Source organism: Balaenoptera physalus (assembly GCF_965194825.1).
Source record: "Balaenoptera physalus genome assembly, chromosome: 8".
Lineage (NCBI taxonomy): Eukaryota > Metazoa > Chordata > Mammalia > Artiodactyla > Balaenopteridae > Balaenoptera > Balaenoptera physalus.
This window is the reverse complement of record NC_138887.1, coordinates 113,216,741-113,234,149: the sequence shown is the minus strand read 5'-3', so window position 1 is coordinate 113,234,149 and position 17,409 is coordinate 113,216,741. Positions and strand designations below refer to the sequence as shown.

The 17,409-nt window shown below is 39.5% G+C and overlaps 1 protein-coding gene and 1 pseudogene across 2 annotated transcripts in view; both read left to right on the top strand.

Annotated features, from left to right (window-relative positions):
* LOC309666436 (olfactory receptor 2F1-like) overlaps window positions 1-17,409 on the top strand; it is a 617,177-nt pseudogene that overhangs the window by 434,968 nt on the left and 164,800 nt on the right. The gene's annotated exons all lie outside the window — the stretch shown is intronic.
* The window catches only part of LOC309666411 (TRPM8 channel-associated factor 1), an 86,401-nt gene continuing 72,894 nt past the window's right edge, over window positions 3,903-17,409 (top strand). Inside the window, exon 1 of the mRNA XM_082473849.1 lies at window positions 3,903-4,045. The gene's annotated coding sequence lies outside the window, so the exon portion shown is untranslated. The remainder of the gene's footprint in view (window positions 4,046-17,409) is intronic.

Below are 17,409 nucleotides of genomic sequence, written 5' to 3'. Positions count from 1 at the left end.
CTTGTTGTAGAGAAACATTTACCTGAGCAATTCTTCATCTTCTTTGTTGAATTCAAGTTAGCTTAAAAGCAATACTGTTATGGAATGAACGTGTCCCCCAGAATTCATATGTTGAAATCTTAAACCCTAATGTGATGGAGGTCATTAGGTTATGAGGTTGAAGCCCTCAAAAATGGGATTAGTGCTCTAGGAAGGGGATGAAGAAATCTGAGCTCTCTTTCTCTGCCATGTGAGAACATCAAGAAGACACCATCTATGAACCAGGAATAGGGTGCTTGCCAGACACCAAATCTGCTGGCAACTTAATCTTGGATTTCCCAGCCTCCAGTACTGTGAGAAATAAATATTTCTTGTTTAATTCACCCAGTCTATATTTTTGTTATAACAGCCCAAACTATCTAAGACAGATACCTTTTAAATTAAAAATAGTATGTACAGTATGATCCTCTTTATGTTTTTCCTTTTTTCCCCATCTATTTATGCATTTATTGCTTTCATAAAAATGAGGAAGTCATTATCCTAAAAAAAAAGATAGCACTTAACCTTTCTTTTTAAAAAAAATTCTCCAGCTTAATCAGTCTTCCTCCAGTTTTCTCCCATCCTCCCACTGTTCCTAATTTGATTATATTTATTTCTCAGTGAAGTTCCTACTTAAGACTGAGCAAACTTGATTTCCAAACACAAAATATTCCAAGCTTGAGCTTTAAAAATTTTCTTCTTTGCGTTGGTGTTTGTAATAATTCCATTTTAAACATCTATTTTAGTCCCTATAAAAGTCCATAGGGAGGGACGTATGAGGAGATGAGGAAAAAAATGGGGAGAGAAGGAAGCAACCATAAAGACTCTCCTGTAGCAGATTCCCTTGGGGTTTTACCCCAGACTAGGGTGAAGAGTTACAATCAGTGTACTGAAATCTCCGCCTTCCACAACGGAAGTCCGTTTGCTATACAACATAGATCTCTAACGGGTGGTGAGGAGAAAAAAAGCACGAGGAAACACATGGAGTAAGGCCTGTCCTGAGTTCACCCTTCGCTTCTGTGAATAAAGAGGAGCCCCTGTGAGGGGCTTGTATTCAGGAGTTAACAGGAGTGACCAGCAGCAGAGCCATGTACAGGCTGGGAGCAGTGCGGGGGGCACGGGGGGTGCACATAGTGCTGGTCAGCAAGTTCCAAATGAATAACCCAGGAGAAGGTGGGGGCCGTATTAGTCAGAGTTCTCCAGAGAAACAGAACCAACAGGATAGATGGATGAATAGATAGATAGATAGATAGATAGATAGGTAGATAGGTAGATAGATAGGGAGAGATTTATTGATATTATCAGGAATTGGCTCCCGCAATTATGGAGGCTGGCAAGTCTCAAAATCTGCAGGGTGAGTCTGCAAGCTGCAGGCCCAGGAAAGTGGAGGGTGTAACTCCAGTCTGAAGGTCAATAGCCACAACACTCAGGAAGAGCCCATGGTTCAGCTGGAGTTTGCAGGCAGGACAAAAGGCCACATCCCAGTTTGAAGGCAGGAAGAATTCCCTCTTACTCAGGGGAGGGTCAACCTTTGTGTTCATAGCACAACCTCTGCTCCCTTCTCCCATGCCTCCTTTACTCGAAACCCCGGCATGTCGTGAGTCCCCTCACTTCCCTGCAAAGTCTGATCTCCCTCAGAACTACCCTACCAGGCCTGACCTGGGATCGGAGGGCAGACAACGGGGTTCACTTCTCAGAGGTTTCCAGAAGTGAGCAACCCGGCAACCCAGGCACAGAGGGGTAGTTTCTGACTACAAAGTCCTTTGAAGGTGAAGGGAAAAGCCAATGTTTGTGCAGTTGAGTGGGGCATCCTGGGGGACCTGGTGGATGCAGATGGATGTTGAGGGATTGCAGACTGAGTGTTGCTAAAAGACCTGGGTTCCTTGGCCTTGAGCTTTCTCTCTTTCTCGTTCTCTCTGCCAAGACAGCTGCATTTCTCTCTTGCCATATCCCTCCTCCTCTCAAAAACTGACAGTCAGAAGGCAAGTACATGCCTGCCTGCCCACACTCTCTTCCCAGACACAGCAGCAGAGCCCACCATTTTCAGCTGGGGTTGTTTTTGCTGTGCAACTGGTCACAGAGTTTCAGAGCTAAAGCATCTCCTCCAGTCTCCATCGTTATCAAAAAAGGAATACTGAAACACAAGCAGCAGAAAGGGTGCGCACAGGTGGAGATGCAGCATGCCCTGGACATTCAGATGTCTAATTAGGCTCCAGTGGTTTCAGTACAAAATCCCTGAGGCCAAGATCACTGGCCCAGTCCTTTAGGCTTTGCTGTGAGTGTGTGTGTGTGTGTGTGTGTGTGTGTGTGTGTTTTGGGGGCTGGCAGGAGACAAGGCCAGTGCAGCCTGTGAACCTCCTCCAGCCTGCAAACACAAGCAGACTACGTGGACTTCAGCCAGCAAATTCCCTGCCAATGGGGACCAGGCAGTTCTGCTCATCTCCTCTCCTCCCCCTGCTGCCTCCCCCCACCCACAGGCCCCTCGCCCCTCCTCCTCTGACGTCACCGACATGCTCTTTGCAGACTGGCTCTGGGCCTGGGGAGGAAAGTCTGGCCTTGGGGAGGGCCTGAAGAGGGAAGGAGGGAGAGAGGAAACCACGAAGACTGGGAAGTTACCTGACAGCCCCTGGGAGTTTAGAACGTCCTTCTCACACATGTCACATGTATGTCAACAACTCTGAGAAGCAGCAGACTTTTCAGCAGCAGTAGAACAACGCAAGTGTTCTGGTGATAAGATGTTCTACCCACAACACTTCCTACCCGTAAAAAACTAAATTATCTGGGGGACAAAGATGAACAACGTAAAAGGGAGAAGATGAACAGAAAGACCGAAGGAAATGAGCATAAAAAGGGCAGTAGATTTAGAACTGAGGGATGCCTGCTGGGTGCAGGACACAAAGGAACAGGTCAAACTCACTCAGAAACAAATGAAAGAGGAGAAGCAGAGAATGGGATGTGATGACAGAAACAGAGATCCAAGGGATGAGATTGTTGGCTTTGAAGACGGAGCAAGGGGCCCAAGCCAAAGAATTTGGGCAGCCTCTTGAAGCTGGAAAAGGCAAGGAAATAGATTCTCCCCTAGAGCCTCCAGAAGGAGCTGGGAGCCCTGCCTACACCCTGATGTACCCAGTGAGATGCTCACTCGCTGGACTTCTGACCTACAGAGCTGCAAGATAGCAAATGTGTTGTTTCAAGGCACTAAGTTCGTGGTCATTTGTTAGGGCACCCATAGGAAAGGAATGCACTCCCCAGCTGGTAAGTAGAAGATGTGGCAGTGGCTTCAGAGTTCAGGCTTTCAACAGCTACACCTTTCTATCTCTCCCTCATGCCCAATATCTGTCACCTATTTGTTGGTCAGAAAAAAATTTTAACACCTTCCTGTTTTATTTGGTTTATAAAACAATACATGTGATATTTTTTAAAAATTCAGTGGTTATGAAGATAAGTATCAATAGCCAACTTCTTCATTCTTAGTCCTTTGCCCTATATAAGCACCGTGAGATTGTTTTCTTTTTATATAAGCATGTAACCATACCCTCCATTTTAAGGCAACTTCATTCTTTTAATTAAAAATATGTCTAGGACCCATAGACTTAACTCGTCCTTGGAAATAATCGTGCATTATACTATATGAAAATATATTATTATTTTCAACCGCTCACTTGTTCATAGTCTGACGGATTTCTTTTTCGACAAACTGCCCTGCTGCACTCCCAGCGCAGGGGCTGGGGTCTGCATCCTGAATTTAAGGCTGCATCTTCGTGCAAAAACTGACACAAAGTGGGGCCTCTGCGACTGGGGTGACCGGCCAGGCTCCGCCCCCACCACCGCGGCCACCAATCAGATCCCGGGACCGCCCCCCTCTTTGCCCCCCCCCCCACCCCATCCTTTCTACGTCCCAGTCCTCAGTCAGCGGCCCAGTCCCTTTTCGCCTGAGGAGCTCCTGCCCTTTGGGAACCGCCGCCGCCCCCTCCTAGCCGGTGTTCTCTGGCCCCAACCCGCGCTGCAGGGAATAGCTGGGCTAAGGGTGAGTGTGGGCCCGCGATGGGTTCTGGACCGGAGAGGCCTGGCGGTGACACAGGCCACAGTCCGGAGCGCGGGTGGCCGGGCGGGGAGACGGGCGACGTGGGCGATGCGGATGCCCGGGACGTGCGTTTGTGTGGGGCCCGGGAGGCGTGAGGGCTGCCGTGGGGCCTCTGCGGTACCCAAGGGGAGGCAGCAGGTGAGTGCCACCGAGGATTGCTTGCTGTTTACTTCTCGGCTCCTTGTCTGGTGTCTGCCTGCAGCTCCATCTCTGTTCCCTTCTTGCTTCGTTGTTACTCACCCTTGCTGCTCTGGAGGCGCGGGACCCCCTGTTTTCTTGTGCTTTTTTGCGCTCCGCAGGGAGCCGTCGAGATTTCAGCTGAAAGGAACCGTGGAGGCGATGTCATTTCACCTCCCAGGGACTTGCTCTTGAATTCTTTGGGGGTGGCTTGCTTCTGCAGAGCCCGCAAGGTGCAAGTGCTTTCCTCCCCAAGTGCTCTACGCGCCCTCAGGCTCTGAGTGTGTCTGCGGTGGGGGGGTAAGGGGCAAGGTGCGGGAGAGTGGGTGCGGGGAGTCGGGCGGACTCTTTAGTCTGCAGTGCCTTTGGCCTGAGGCAGTCAGGGTTGGATTGAACAGTTCCCAGGTAAACAGACCCGAGCTGGCCCCTGACTTGGCTCAACCTGAAATGGAGGGAGAAGGCCTTACGCATAGGAGAAAAGAATTTACGAATCAGATAATCATGGAAACTTCTTGGAGGAAGTGCAAGTCTAACTAGACAAAAGACAGAGCATATGTCTAGCTGACCATCCATCCATCTATCCATCCTTCTGTACCCCAAAATATTTATTTGTGAATTGACTTCACTTCAATACTTTACTTTCTTTTTTTCTTTGATTTTTTAAAAATTTATTAATGAAAGGTATATACGATAATAAAGTGAGTGCCTGACCATCTCCTAGGTCAAGAAATAGGACATAGCAGTACCCTAGAAGCCCCGTTGTATCCTAGGTCATGCCTATCCTTCTCCCTTCCCTGAGAGATAACATCTATCCTGATTTTTTGTATTAATCATCCCTTTGCTTTCCTTTATAATTTTACCATTTGTGTGTATGTTCCAAAAACATATATATGTGTTGGCTTTCCCTATTTTTTACTTTAGTATTAATGGCATTGTACCATACGTATTCTTAAGTTTTTGAGGTTCACACCAGTTGATGAGTCCTTCATTTTCACTGTTTATGGCTTGAGTCTACTATAATTCATTCATTCTACATTTATTGGTTGTTGCTCCTTTGGGGTTTATATTAGTTATCTATTGCTGTGTAACAAATTACCCCAACACTTAGCAGCTTTAAAACAAAACAGACAAACAAAAAGCCTATTGTCTCACAGTTTCAGTGGGTCAAGAATCCAGGAGGAGCTTTGCTGGGAGTCTGACTCAGTGTCTTTCTCAGGCTCTAAGCAAGGTATTGGCTAGGGCTACAGTCATTTCAAGGCTGGGTGGAGGGAACCCCTTTAAGGCTCACTCACATGACTGTTGGCAGGCCTCTTGGCCTCACTGGCTTTGGTTGGACACATCACTTCTTTGTCATATGGGCCTCTGTATAGGATCAGCATGGCAGCTTGCTTCCACCAGAGTGAAGGCTTCCAGAGACAGAGAAAGACAAAAGCCAGAGACTTTTGTAACCTAATCTCAAAAGTGACATCCCATCATTTTTGCCGTCTTCTGTTCATTAGAAGTGAGTCACTAGTTCAGTCCACACTCAAAGGGAGGGGGTTAAACAAGACCATGAATATCTGGAGGCAGCGATTATTGGGGGCCATTTTAAAGGCTGCCTACTACTGGGGATATTAACAAATAATGTCCTCTAACCAGCTTGTACATGCCCTCTGGTTCACGTGCACCCATTCACTCTGGTTCCTTGGAGTGTACACCTAGGTGTAGAATACTGGGTTTTAAGATTTGTGTATGTTCAACTTTCTTAGGTTATTGCTAAACTGTTTCCAAAGTGTTGAGCCAGTTTGCACTCTCTCCAGCAACAGATGGGAGTTCCTGTTTTTACATATACCTGTCACAATTTGGTATTATCAAACTTCATTTTTAGCCAGTCTAGCAGGCATGAAATAGCATTCAGTTTTGATTTTGATTAACATTTCTCTGATAACTAATGAAACTGACCATATTTTCATATAATGATGAGCTATTTTCCTTTCTCTCTAAGAAATTCTGCTTCCTCTCATTCATTTTCGTATTGGGTTGTTTGTATTTTTCTTATTGTCTATTGGAATGCTTTCTTTACATAATCTGGATGCTAATCAATCCCTAGTTAACCATATATGCTGCAAATATCTGCTTTCAGTTTGGTGCTTAGCTTTTCTTTCTCCGTATGTCTGCCTATCTCTGCCAATGAATTAAGTTTTGAATTTTAATTTCAATTTTACTATACTTTCCTCTAAAAGTTTTTAAAGTTTTGTATTTGGCAATGTCTTAATCCACCTGGAAGTTTCTGTTATACTGTTTACTCCATATGAATAATCAACTGTCCCAGCACCAGTGATCTGCATGAATCAAGTTTTTCATATATGCATGAATTTGTTTTAAGCTCCCTACTCTCTCTGATTATCTATTTGTCTAACTCTACATCAATACAAAATTGTTTTTAACTACTATAGTTTTATAATAAGTCTTTAAATCTGGTAGGAAAGATTCTCCCACCTCTTCGTTCTAATTCAAGAGTTTTTTTAGCAATTCTTGGACCTTTGATATTCCATATAAATATTTAAATAAACTTGTCAAGTTCTTCAAAACAGGAAACAAACAAGCAAAGAAACAAACTTGCTGGAATTTTTATTGATACTGAATTAATTCTATGTTTCAATTTTGGGAGAAATGTTCTCTTCAAGGTGAATTTTTCCATCTAAGAACTTGGTATATAATGCCATTTATTTAGCTTACCATTAATATTTTTTAATGTTTTGTAATGTTTTATAATATCTTTCATTGTTTTTCCTTTGCTCGTTTCTGTTGACTTTATTTCTAAGTACATTATATTCTTATTGCTATTGTAAATGTTTTCTTTTATAAAAATTACATTTTGTAGCTTATTGTTTGTTGCTGGTGTATAGAAATCCAATTGCCTTTTATATATTGATTTTTATCAAACTTGATAACCTCTATTAATAATTCTAAATTACCTATAGAGTCAGATTTGCTAAAAAGGCAGTTATATCATCTGAAAATAATGACAGTTTTGTTTCTTCCTTTCTAATCCTTATACTTTTAATTTCTTTTTCCTGTCTTACTGCATTGGCTAGGAACCCCAGCATAATGTTAAATAAAAGTAGGGAGGGCTGTCTTATTTTATTCTTAAGATAACAGAGAAAAAGATTGCACTATATCAACTTTAAATATTGCATTCATGATGGTTATTTTGTAAATGCTTTGTCCCATGATAAGAAATTTCAGTTCTTCTTTTGGTAAGCACTTTTATTATGAGTAAATGTTTCATTGAATGCTTCTCCTATAGCTATTGATTTTCTCATATGATTTTTTTCTTTAAGTATGTTAATGTGGTGAAGTTTGTTTTATTCAAAGTAATATTAAATCAATTTTACATTCCTGGAATAAATTCTCTTTGATAAATATCTAATAACTTTTTCTTTTTTTTTTCTGGCACCTTTGTCTGGTTTTGGTATCAGGGTAATGGTGGCCTCATAGAATGAGTTTAGGAGTGTTCCTTCCTCTGTAATTTTTTGGAAGAGTTTCAGAAGGATAGGTGTTAACTCTTCTTTAAATGTTTGATAGAATTTGCCAAAAGCTTTTGACAAAATTCAACACCAATTTATGATGAAAACTCTCCAGAAAGTGGGCATAGAGGGAACATACCTCAACATAATAAAGCCCATATATGACAAACCTACAGCCAACATCATACTCAGCGGTGAAAAGCTGAAAGCATTTCCTCTAAGATCAGAAACCAGGCAAGGATGTCCACCCTCACCACTTTTACTCAACATAGTTTTGGAAGTCCTAGCCACAGCAATCAGAGAAGAAAAAGAAATAAAAGGAATCCAAATTGGAAGAGAAGAAGTAAAACTGTCACTGTTTGCAGATGACATGATACTATACCTAGAAAATCCTAAAGAAGTTACCAGAAAACTACTAGAGCTCATCAATGAATTTGGTAAAGTTGCAGGGTACAAAATTAATATACAGAAATCTGTTCCATTTCTATACACTAACAATGAAAGACCAGAAAGAGAAATTAAAGAAACAATCCCATTTACCATCTCATCAAAAAGAATAAAATACCTAGGGATAAACCTACCTAAGGAGGCAAGAGACCTGTACTCTAAAAACTATAAGACCCTGATGAAAGAAATTGAAGCTAACACAAACAGATGAAAAGATATACCATGTTCTTGGATTGGAAGAATCAATATTGTCAAAATGACTATATTACCCAAGGCAATCTACAGATTCAATGCAATCCCTATCAAATTACCAATGGCATTTTTCACAGAACTAGAACAAAAAATTTTTAATTTGAATGGAAACAGAAAAGACCCTGAATAGCCAAAGCAATCTTAAGAAAGAAAAACAGAGCTGGAAGAATCAGGCTCCCTGACTTCAGGCTACAATACAAAGCTACAGTCATCAAAACAGTGTGGTACTTCACAAAAACAGAAATATAGATCAATGGAACAGGATAGAAAGCCCAGAAATAAACCCATGCATCTATGGTCAATTAATCTATGACAAAGGAAGGAAGACTATACAATGGAGAAAAGACAGTCCCTTCAATAAATGGTGCCGGGAAAACTGGACAGCTACATGTGAAAGAATGAAATTAGAAAATTCTCTAAGACCATACACAAAAATAAACTCAAAATGGATTAAAGACCTAAATTTAAGAGCAGATACTATAAAACTCTTAGTGGAAAATGTAGGCAGAACACTCTCTGACATAAATCACAGATCTTTTTCGATCCGTTTCCTAGAGTAATGGAAATAAAAACAAAAATAAGCAAATGGGACCTAATAAAACTCAAAAGCTTTTACACAGCAAAAGAAACCATAAACAAAATGAAAAGACAATCCACAGAATGGGAGAAGATATTTGCAAACGATGCTACTGAAAAGAGATTAATCTCCATAATTTACAGACAGCTCACACAGCTTAATACCAAAAAACAAACAACCCAATCAAAAAATGGGCAGAAGACCTAAATAGACATTTCTCCAAACAAGACATACAGATGGCCAACAGGTACATGAAGATGCTCAACATCACTGATTATTAGAGAAATGCAAATCAAAACTACAATGAGATATCACCTCACACCAGTCAGAATGGCCATCATCAAAAAGTCTAGAAACAATAAATGCTGGAGAGGGTGTGGAGAAAAGAGAACCCTTCTATGCTGTTGGTGGGAATGTAAATTGGTATAGGCACTATGGAGAACAGTATGGAAATTCCTTAAAAAACTAAAAATAGGGCTTCCCTGGTGGCGCAGTGGTTGAGAATCTGCCTGCCAATGCAGGGGACACGGGTTCGAGTCCTGGTCTGGGAAGATCCCACACGCCACGGAGCAGCTAGGCCTGTGAGCCACAATTACTGAGCCTGCACGTCTGGAGCCTGTGCTCTGCAACAAGAGAGGCCGCGATAATGAGAGGCCCGCGCACCGCGATGAAGAGTGGCCCCCGCTTGCCATAACTAGAGAAAGCCCTCGCGCAGAAACGAAGACTCAACATGGCCATAAATAAATAAATAAATAAATAAATAAATAAATAAATAAACCCAAAAAGTTAAAAAAAAAAAAAACTAAAAATACAGTACCATATGATCCAGTAATCTCACTCCTTTGCATATATCCGGAGAAAACCATGGTTTGAAAGGATACATGCACCCCAGTGTTCATTGCAGCACTGTTCACAATAACCAAGACATGGAAGCAACCTAAGTGTCCATCGACAGACGAGTGGTTGGAGAAGATGTAGTACACATATACGATTGAATATTACTCAGCCATTAAAAACAATGAAATAATGCCATTTGCAGCAACATGGATGGACATGGAGATTATCATACTAAGTGAAGTAAGTCAGACAGAAAGACAAATATCTTGTGATATTGCTTATATGTGGAATCTAAAAAAAAAAGAAACAAATGAAAATATTTACAAAACAGAACAGACTCACAGAAAACAAATTTATGGGGAAAGGTTGTGGGGAGGGATAGATTGGGAGTTTGGGATTGACATATACACACTACTGTTTTTTAAATAGATAAGCAACAAGGACCTACTGTACAGCACAGGGAACTCTACTCAATATTCTGTAATAACCTAAATGGGAGAAAAATTTGAAAAAGAATAGGTATATATATATATGTATAACTGAATCACTTAGCTGTACACCTGAAACTAACACAACACTGTAAATCAACTATAGTCCAATGTAAAATAAAAATTTAAAAAATAAAGAAATAAAAACCACAATGAGATACCAATACATAAAAAAGCATATATGTCGTAAACGTATGTGTATTTTTTTAAATCCTAGGTTTTTAAAATTTTTGTTAGACAATTTATAACTTATCAATGAATAATTTAATCCAGTTATATTTACTGTGATTAGTAATACAATTGGATTTATTTTTACCATCTTATATTTGCTTTTAATTTTTTCTGCTTTATCTGTCTCTTTCATTCCTAACCACTCTTTCTTTTTTCTCTTTTATTCCCCATTTTACTCCTTCTCTTATTTGGAAGTTACATGTTCTAATGTTTTAGGTCAAATGTCTTAGCAGTAATTCTAGTAGATAGCACACATAACTCATTGAAGTATAATTGAGAAATAAAACTTGCATATATCTAAGGTGTACAATGTGATGTTTAGATATATGTATACATTGTGAAATGATTACCACAATCAAGCTAATTAACATATTGATCACCTTGCATAGTTTACCGTTTTTTGGTGAGAACAATTGAGATATACTATCTTTGCAAATTTGAAGTATATAATACAATATTGTTAACTACAGTCATTGTGCTATACATTAGCGCTCCAGAACTTATTCAGCCTGCATATCTGAAACTTTGCAACCTTTGCTCAATATTTCCCCATTTCCAGCCTCTCGCCAACTCCTAGTAACGACCATGCTACTCTCTGCTTCTATAAGTTCAACTTTTTTAGATTCCACATATAAGTGAAGTTGTACAGTATTTGTCTTTCTCTTTCTGAATTATTTCAAAACTTAGCATAATGCCTCGAGGTTCATCCATATTGTCACAAATGGCAGGATTTCCTTCTTTTTAATGGCTAAATAAATTCCATTGTGTATATATGCCACAATTTCTTTATTCATTAATCCATTTGTTAGTCACTTAGGTTGTTTCCATATCTTGGCTACTGTGAATAATGCTGCCATGAACATGGCAGTGCAGATACTATTTCCAGTTACTGATTTCATGTCCTTTGAATATATAACCAGAACTAGGATTGTTAGATAATATGGTAGTTCTAATTTTAATTTTTTGATGAATCTCTATACTGTTTTCTATAGTGACTGTACCAATTACATTCACATCAACAATGTGCAAGGGTTTCCTTTTCTCCACATCCTCACCAACACTTGTTATTTTTTCTCTTTTAGATATTAGCCCTTCTAACAGGTGTGAAGTGATATCTTGTGGTTTAGATTTGCATCTCCATGATGATTAGTGGATTTGAGTACTTTCCCATATACCTGTTGGTCATTTGAATATCTTCTTTTGCAAAATGTCTATTCAGGTCCTTTGCTTATTTTTAATTGGATTATTTGTTTTCTTGCTATTGAGTTGTTTGAGTTCCTCATATATTTTGGATATTATTAACTCCTTATTGGATATATGGTTTGTAAATATTTTCTCCCATTCTGTGGGTTGTCCCTTTACTCTGTTGTTTCCTTCCCTGTGCAGACACTTTAGTTTGATATAGCCCCACTTGTTATTTTTTGCTTTTATTGCCTGTGTTTTGGGGGTCATATCCAAAAATTTATTTCCCAGCCCAATGTTAAGCTTTTTTCCAATGTTTTCTTCTAGTAGCTCTACAGTTTCAGATCTTATGTTTAAGTATTTAATGCATTTTGAGTTGCTTTTTGTATATGGTATGAGGGAAGAATTCAATTTCGTTTTTCTGCATGTGGATATCCAGTTATTCCAACACCATTTATTGAAGGCACTATCCTTTCCCCATTGTGTGTGCTTTGCACATTTGTCAGAGATCAGTTGAATGTATGGTTACAAGATATAAAGTCAACTTACAAAAATCAGTTGTGTTTCTATACACTAACAGCAGTTTAGCAATTTCCTGAAAGGGAAATTTAAAAAAAGAATCCCATTTACAATAGCATCAAAAACAATAAATACTTAGGAACCAATTTAACCAAGAAGGTAAAAGACCTGTACACTGAAAACTATAAAACATTGATGAAAGTAACTGAAGACACAAATTAAAAGATATTCTGTTCATGGATTGGAAGAAGTAATAATGTTGAATTGTCTCTGCAAATTTATACATAGAAAAGCTTAAGAAAAGAAGTTAGTCATCTGCAAACAGAGATATCTGCAAACAAAGACAATTTAACTTCTTTCTTTCCATTTTGGATGGCATTTTTTTTTCTTGCCTCATTGCTCTGCCTAGAACTTCCAATACTCTGTTGAAAAAAAGTGAAAGGGGGACCCCTTATCTTGTCCCTGATCCTAGAGGAGAAGCTTTCAACCTTCACTCTTGAGTGTGATGTTAACTGTAGGCTTGCCATATGTGGCCTTTATTATGTTGAGGTACATTCCTTCTATATCCAATTTGTTGACAATTTTTTGTCATGGAAGGGAGTTGTATTTTGTCAATTGCTTTTTCTGCATCTGCTGAGATGATTTTATCCTTCATTTTGTTAATGTGGTAGCACATTTATTGATTTGCAGATGTTGAACCATCCTTGCATCCCTGGAATAAATCCCACCTGATCATGGTGTATGATTCTTTTAATGTACTGTTGAATTCACTTTGGTAATATTTTGTTGAGGATTTTTGCATCTATATTCATCAGGGATGTTGGTCTGTAATTTCCTTTCTTATAGTCTCCTTGTCTGACTCTGGTGTCAGGGTATGGGTAAGGTTCAAACAATGCAATAAATTTAAAACCGTTTATCTTCATTAACCCCCATCTTGCAGCTGTGCTATTGTTATTGTATATTTATTATGCTTTTATATCCCACAAGATGTATTTGTTTATTTAAATATCAATATTGATATTTGCCCAGGTATTTACTCTTTCCAGTATTCTCAATTCCTTCCTATAGTTATGTACTCCCATCTGGGATCATTTTTCTTAATTTTGAAGTACTGCTTTTTATACTATAATGCTAGCAAATTCTCTCAGCTTTTGTTTATCTAAAATTGTCTTTATTTTGCCTTCATTTTTTTTTAAAATTTATTTATTTATTATTTTTAGCTGTGTTGGGTCTTCGCTTCTGTGCGAGGGCCCTCCCTAGCTGTGGCGAGTGGGGGCCACTCTTCATCGCGGTGCGCGGGCCTCCCACTATCGCGGCCCCTCCCGTTGCGGAGCACAGGCTCCAGACGCGCAGGCTCAGCAGTTGTGGCTCACGGGCCCAGCCACTCCGCGGCATGTGGGCTCCTCCCAGACCAGGGCTCGAACCCGTGTCCCCTGCATTGGCAGGCAGACTCTCAACCACTGCGCCACCAGGGAAGCCCCTGCCTTCATTTTTTGAGGGATATTTTTGTTGTGCATAGAGTTTTAGGTTGGCAGATTGTCTTCTTTTTTTTTTTTTTTTTTAACCAATACCACTGTGTTCTGGTTTCTATCATTTTCTTTTGAAAAGCCAGATGTATTATTGTTCCTCTAAATGGAAAGTATCCTTTATTTCTCGCTGACTTTCAGATTTCCTCTCTGAATTTGTTTCTTAGCATTTGACTATAATGTGCCTAGGTGTAGTTCTCTTTGTATTTATTCTGCTTAGGGAATGAGGAGGGGTTTCTTTAAATTTGAGTTTTGATGTTTTTCATCTCTTGAGAATTTTCAGTCATTAATTATTAGCATATTGCTTCTGTTTCACTCTCTCTCCTCTTCTTCTGGGAGTCTAATTACACATATGTCAAGACTTTTTACTATGTCTCATAATTCTTATTATAGTTTTACTGTATCCTTTCATCTCCTTATGCATCCTTTCTTTCCTCTGTGTGTTATTTTTAGATACTTTCTACTGATTCTTGTTGCAGTTCATCATTCTTTGGTCACTTGTGTCTAATATGGTATTACAACCAACTATTGAATTCCTGATTTCAATGATTATGTTTTATTTCTAAAATTTCCATTTATGTTTTAATTCTATACTGGAATTCTCCAGACTATTTCTCTTATTTTTGAACACATTAATCACAGTTATTTTAAAATCAGTCCCTGTCTAAGAACTCAAATGTCTGAACCACTTGTCTGTTTCTATTTTTTGTTGTTTCTCTTGAGTTCTTGATAATTCATCCTTATTTTTGGCCTCCTTCTAAATTTTTGATTGGATGCAGGACATCTTGAATGAAAAATCAGAAAGTTCTGGTTGATGTTATTGTTTATCAAAGAGGATTTTTCTGGGGTGGGGGACAGATAAAGTACCAGCAGATTACTTTAATACTATCAGAGATTAGCTTTAAGCTTTCCTAGAACTGGTCCTTTTCAGGTTTTTCCTTTATCCAAGAGCATAGACCTTACTTCTCAGGCATTACTCTTATTCATATGCCATGGTTTTTCTCATGTCTCAACTGAAAGCAGATAGTGTTGATAAAAATCAGTTACTTTGGTGGGACTTGACCCCCATATTTCCATAGTAGTACAGCTACTGAAATGACTGCTCAGTTGATTGGCATTTTAGCCGTTATTTTCTGCAAGTTTTTTGGGTCTCTCCCTGTGCATGCATAGCTTAGGAGTCAGCCAGTGACTTAAGGGGAATTTGTACATAGATTTTTAGATTCACTTCTCTGAGGTTTCTTCTTGTCTGAAATTTCACCCCTTTGAGTTTTAACTGGTTTGGTAATCTTGAACCAGTAAGGCTGGCACTTCCTGCTTGGCCTCAGTTATCCTGCATTGTGAACTGGAAAATGCCCCAAAAGAAGACGCCACAGTGAATGTGCAGTTCATGTCCTGTGTTTTCCTTCCCTCAGGATTGTAGCTTCTCTCATCCTGCTTATATTGTTTGCTCTTCAAAGTCTTCCCTTGTTTCCTACATTTTATCCAACTTTTATTGCTGTTTTTAGTGGAAGCGTTGTTCTAAACAAGGTATTTTCTCAATGACAGAATTGGAAGTCTCTCACCATTTTGTCTTACATCTCAGATTATTTATCTAAGATTATTTTATTTCTTCTTGAGATATATCCTTTAGAATTTCTGTTAAAGCAGACCTTTTGATAATAAATTCTCAATATTTGTGGGTCTGAAAGTAACATTTAAGACTCTTATAATAGAAAGTAGGGGATTTCCCTGGCGGTCCAGTGGTTAAGACTCTGTGCTTCCAATGCAGGGGGCGCAGCTTCCATCCCTGGTGGGGGAATAAGATCCCACATGCCTCGGCGCGGCCAAAAAATAAAAAGTAGTTTAAAGAAGGTAGTGCCGGGGTGGCACTAGGGAGGAGAAAGCAGTGAGGGTAGCTTTTGGGTAGCTTCCAGACTATTAAGGATAGTGCTGCTTTGAACATTCTAGTACATGTCTTTTGGTGACGTGTGTATGCATTTCTGTTGGGTATATACTTAAGAGTGGTATTACTGAATAGTCTTATTTTTTATTTCAAAATAATTTTTGTAACATTTTAAAAATACAAAATATCTAAAGAAAAAATTACTGGTCAACCCTTCCCACTTCCTGAGGTGGCCAAATATATCCTTATTTTTCCTGTTAGATAAACAGAAACACACAAAAGTAGGATCATTAATTTTTCACTGAAAATATACGTTGAGAGCACTTCTCAAGGTTTGACTTGAGCTCATCGTTTTAAAAACTGCGTAACATTTTGTAGTATGGACTGTTAATAACTTCTTCATTCATTCCTATGTTGCTGAGTATCTACAGAACTTAATATCTCAAAAGTTATTTCAGTGCTTTCAGGATTTCATGGCAGTCTCTATTACTCAGGGCAGAAACTGGAAAGTAAAACAGAACCTCTAGGAGAAGTAGAAATAAGAAAGGATACAAGATTTATAATTGAGCTAGTGAGGTGGAGTCTGAAACAGGGAAGGAGAGGATAGAACCAGTTGAAATTTTGGGAGACATAGAAAAGAAAACAAAAGACTTAAGGGAGAAAATTAAAAGAGCACGAAGATGAGGAGAAAACTTACAATACAGAAAATTTGCAATTTGGTCAGTTTTCTATGTCACGGTCCTATTTGTTTCATAGAGGAGTGATCCTAGGATTGCTTTCCTCACCCCACAATCATCTGTCTTGTCCATTCAACCATCAATTGGACATCATGGAGCACCTGTTTACGGCCACATGAAGTGGAGAATCTGGAGAAGAATGAAAGAGTTCTTGGCTTGTGCTTACTCTAGTTTGGGGAGTTGTAATGAAACCCTGAAGTAGTACAAGGTGTGGTACCCTACCCACTTTACCTTGAATCCACATTCCTGTGGAAGGTCCAGCCTGGACACTGTTTTGTGCTAGGGGAGAAAGCTTTAAAATTGTCTCTTCCTGAGGATAGTTTGGTCTGGGGACATCTTCTTAGGTACCCAGCGTATAGGGACCAGGCTGGTGATGGGTGAGGGGTGAGGAAACAGGACAGTATACAGAGGTCCCACAGATCTTGTAGGCCTTTGGGGCCAGCCATAAAAAGGGGCTGTGGTTTTCACCCTGGTTTCTTTCTTTTTTTTTTTTTTAAACATCTTTATTGGAGTATAATTGCTTTACAATGATGTGTTAGTTTCTGCTTTATAACAAAGTGAATCAGTTATACATATACATATGTCCCCATATCTCTTCCCTCTTGCATCTCCCTCCCTCCCACCCTCCCTATCCCACCCCTCTAGGTGGTCACAAAGCACCGAGCTGATCTCCCTGTGCTATGCGGCTGCTTCCCACTAGCTATCTATTTTACATTTGGTAGTGTATATATGTCACCCTGGTTTCTAATGTTGAGCTCACCAAGCTAGATGAGCAGACAGCTGATTCAAGACAGTACGTGGTCAGGCATAAAGCCAGATCCTGGCTCAAAAGTCAAGTGTTGCATCGCACTCTTTCTTGATTAAAATGAGTCAGGACTAGGAACGAAATTCAAGAAACCCATACACAGGGAGAAATCATATTTATAGAAGGGTCACTACCGGC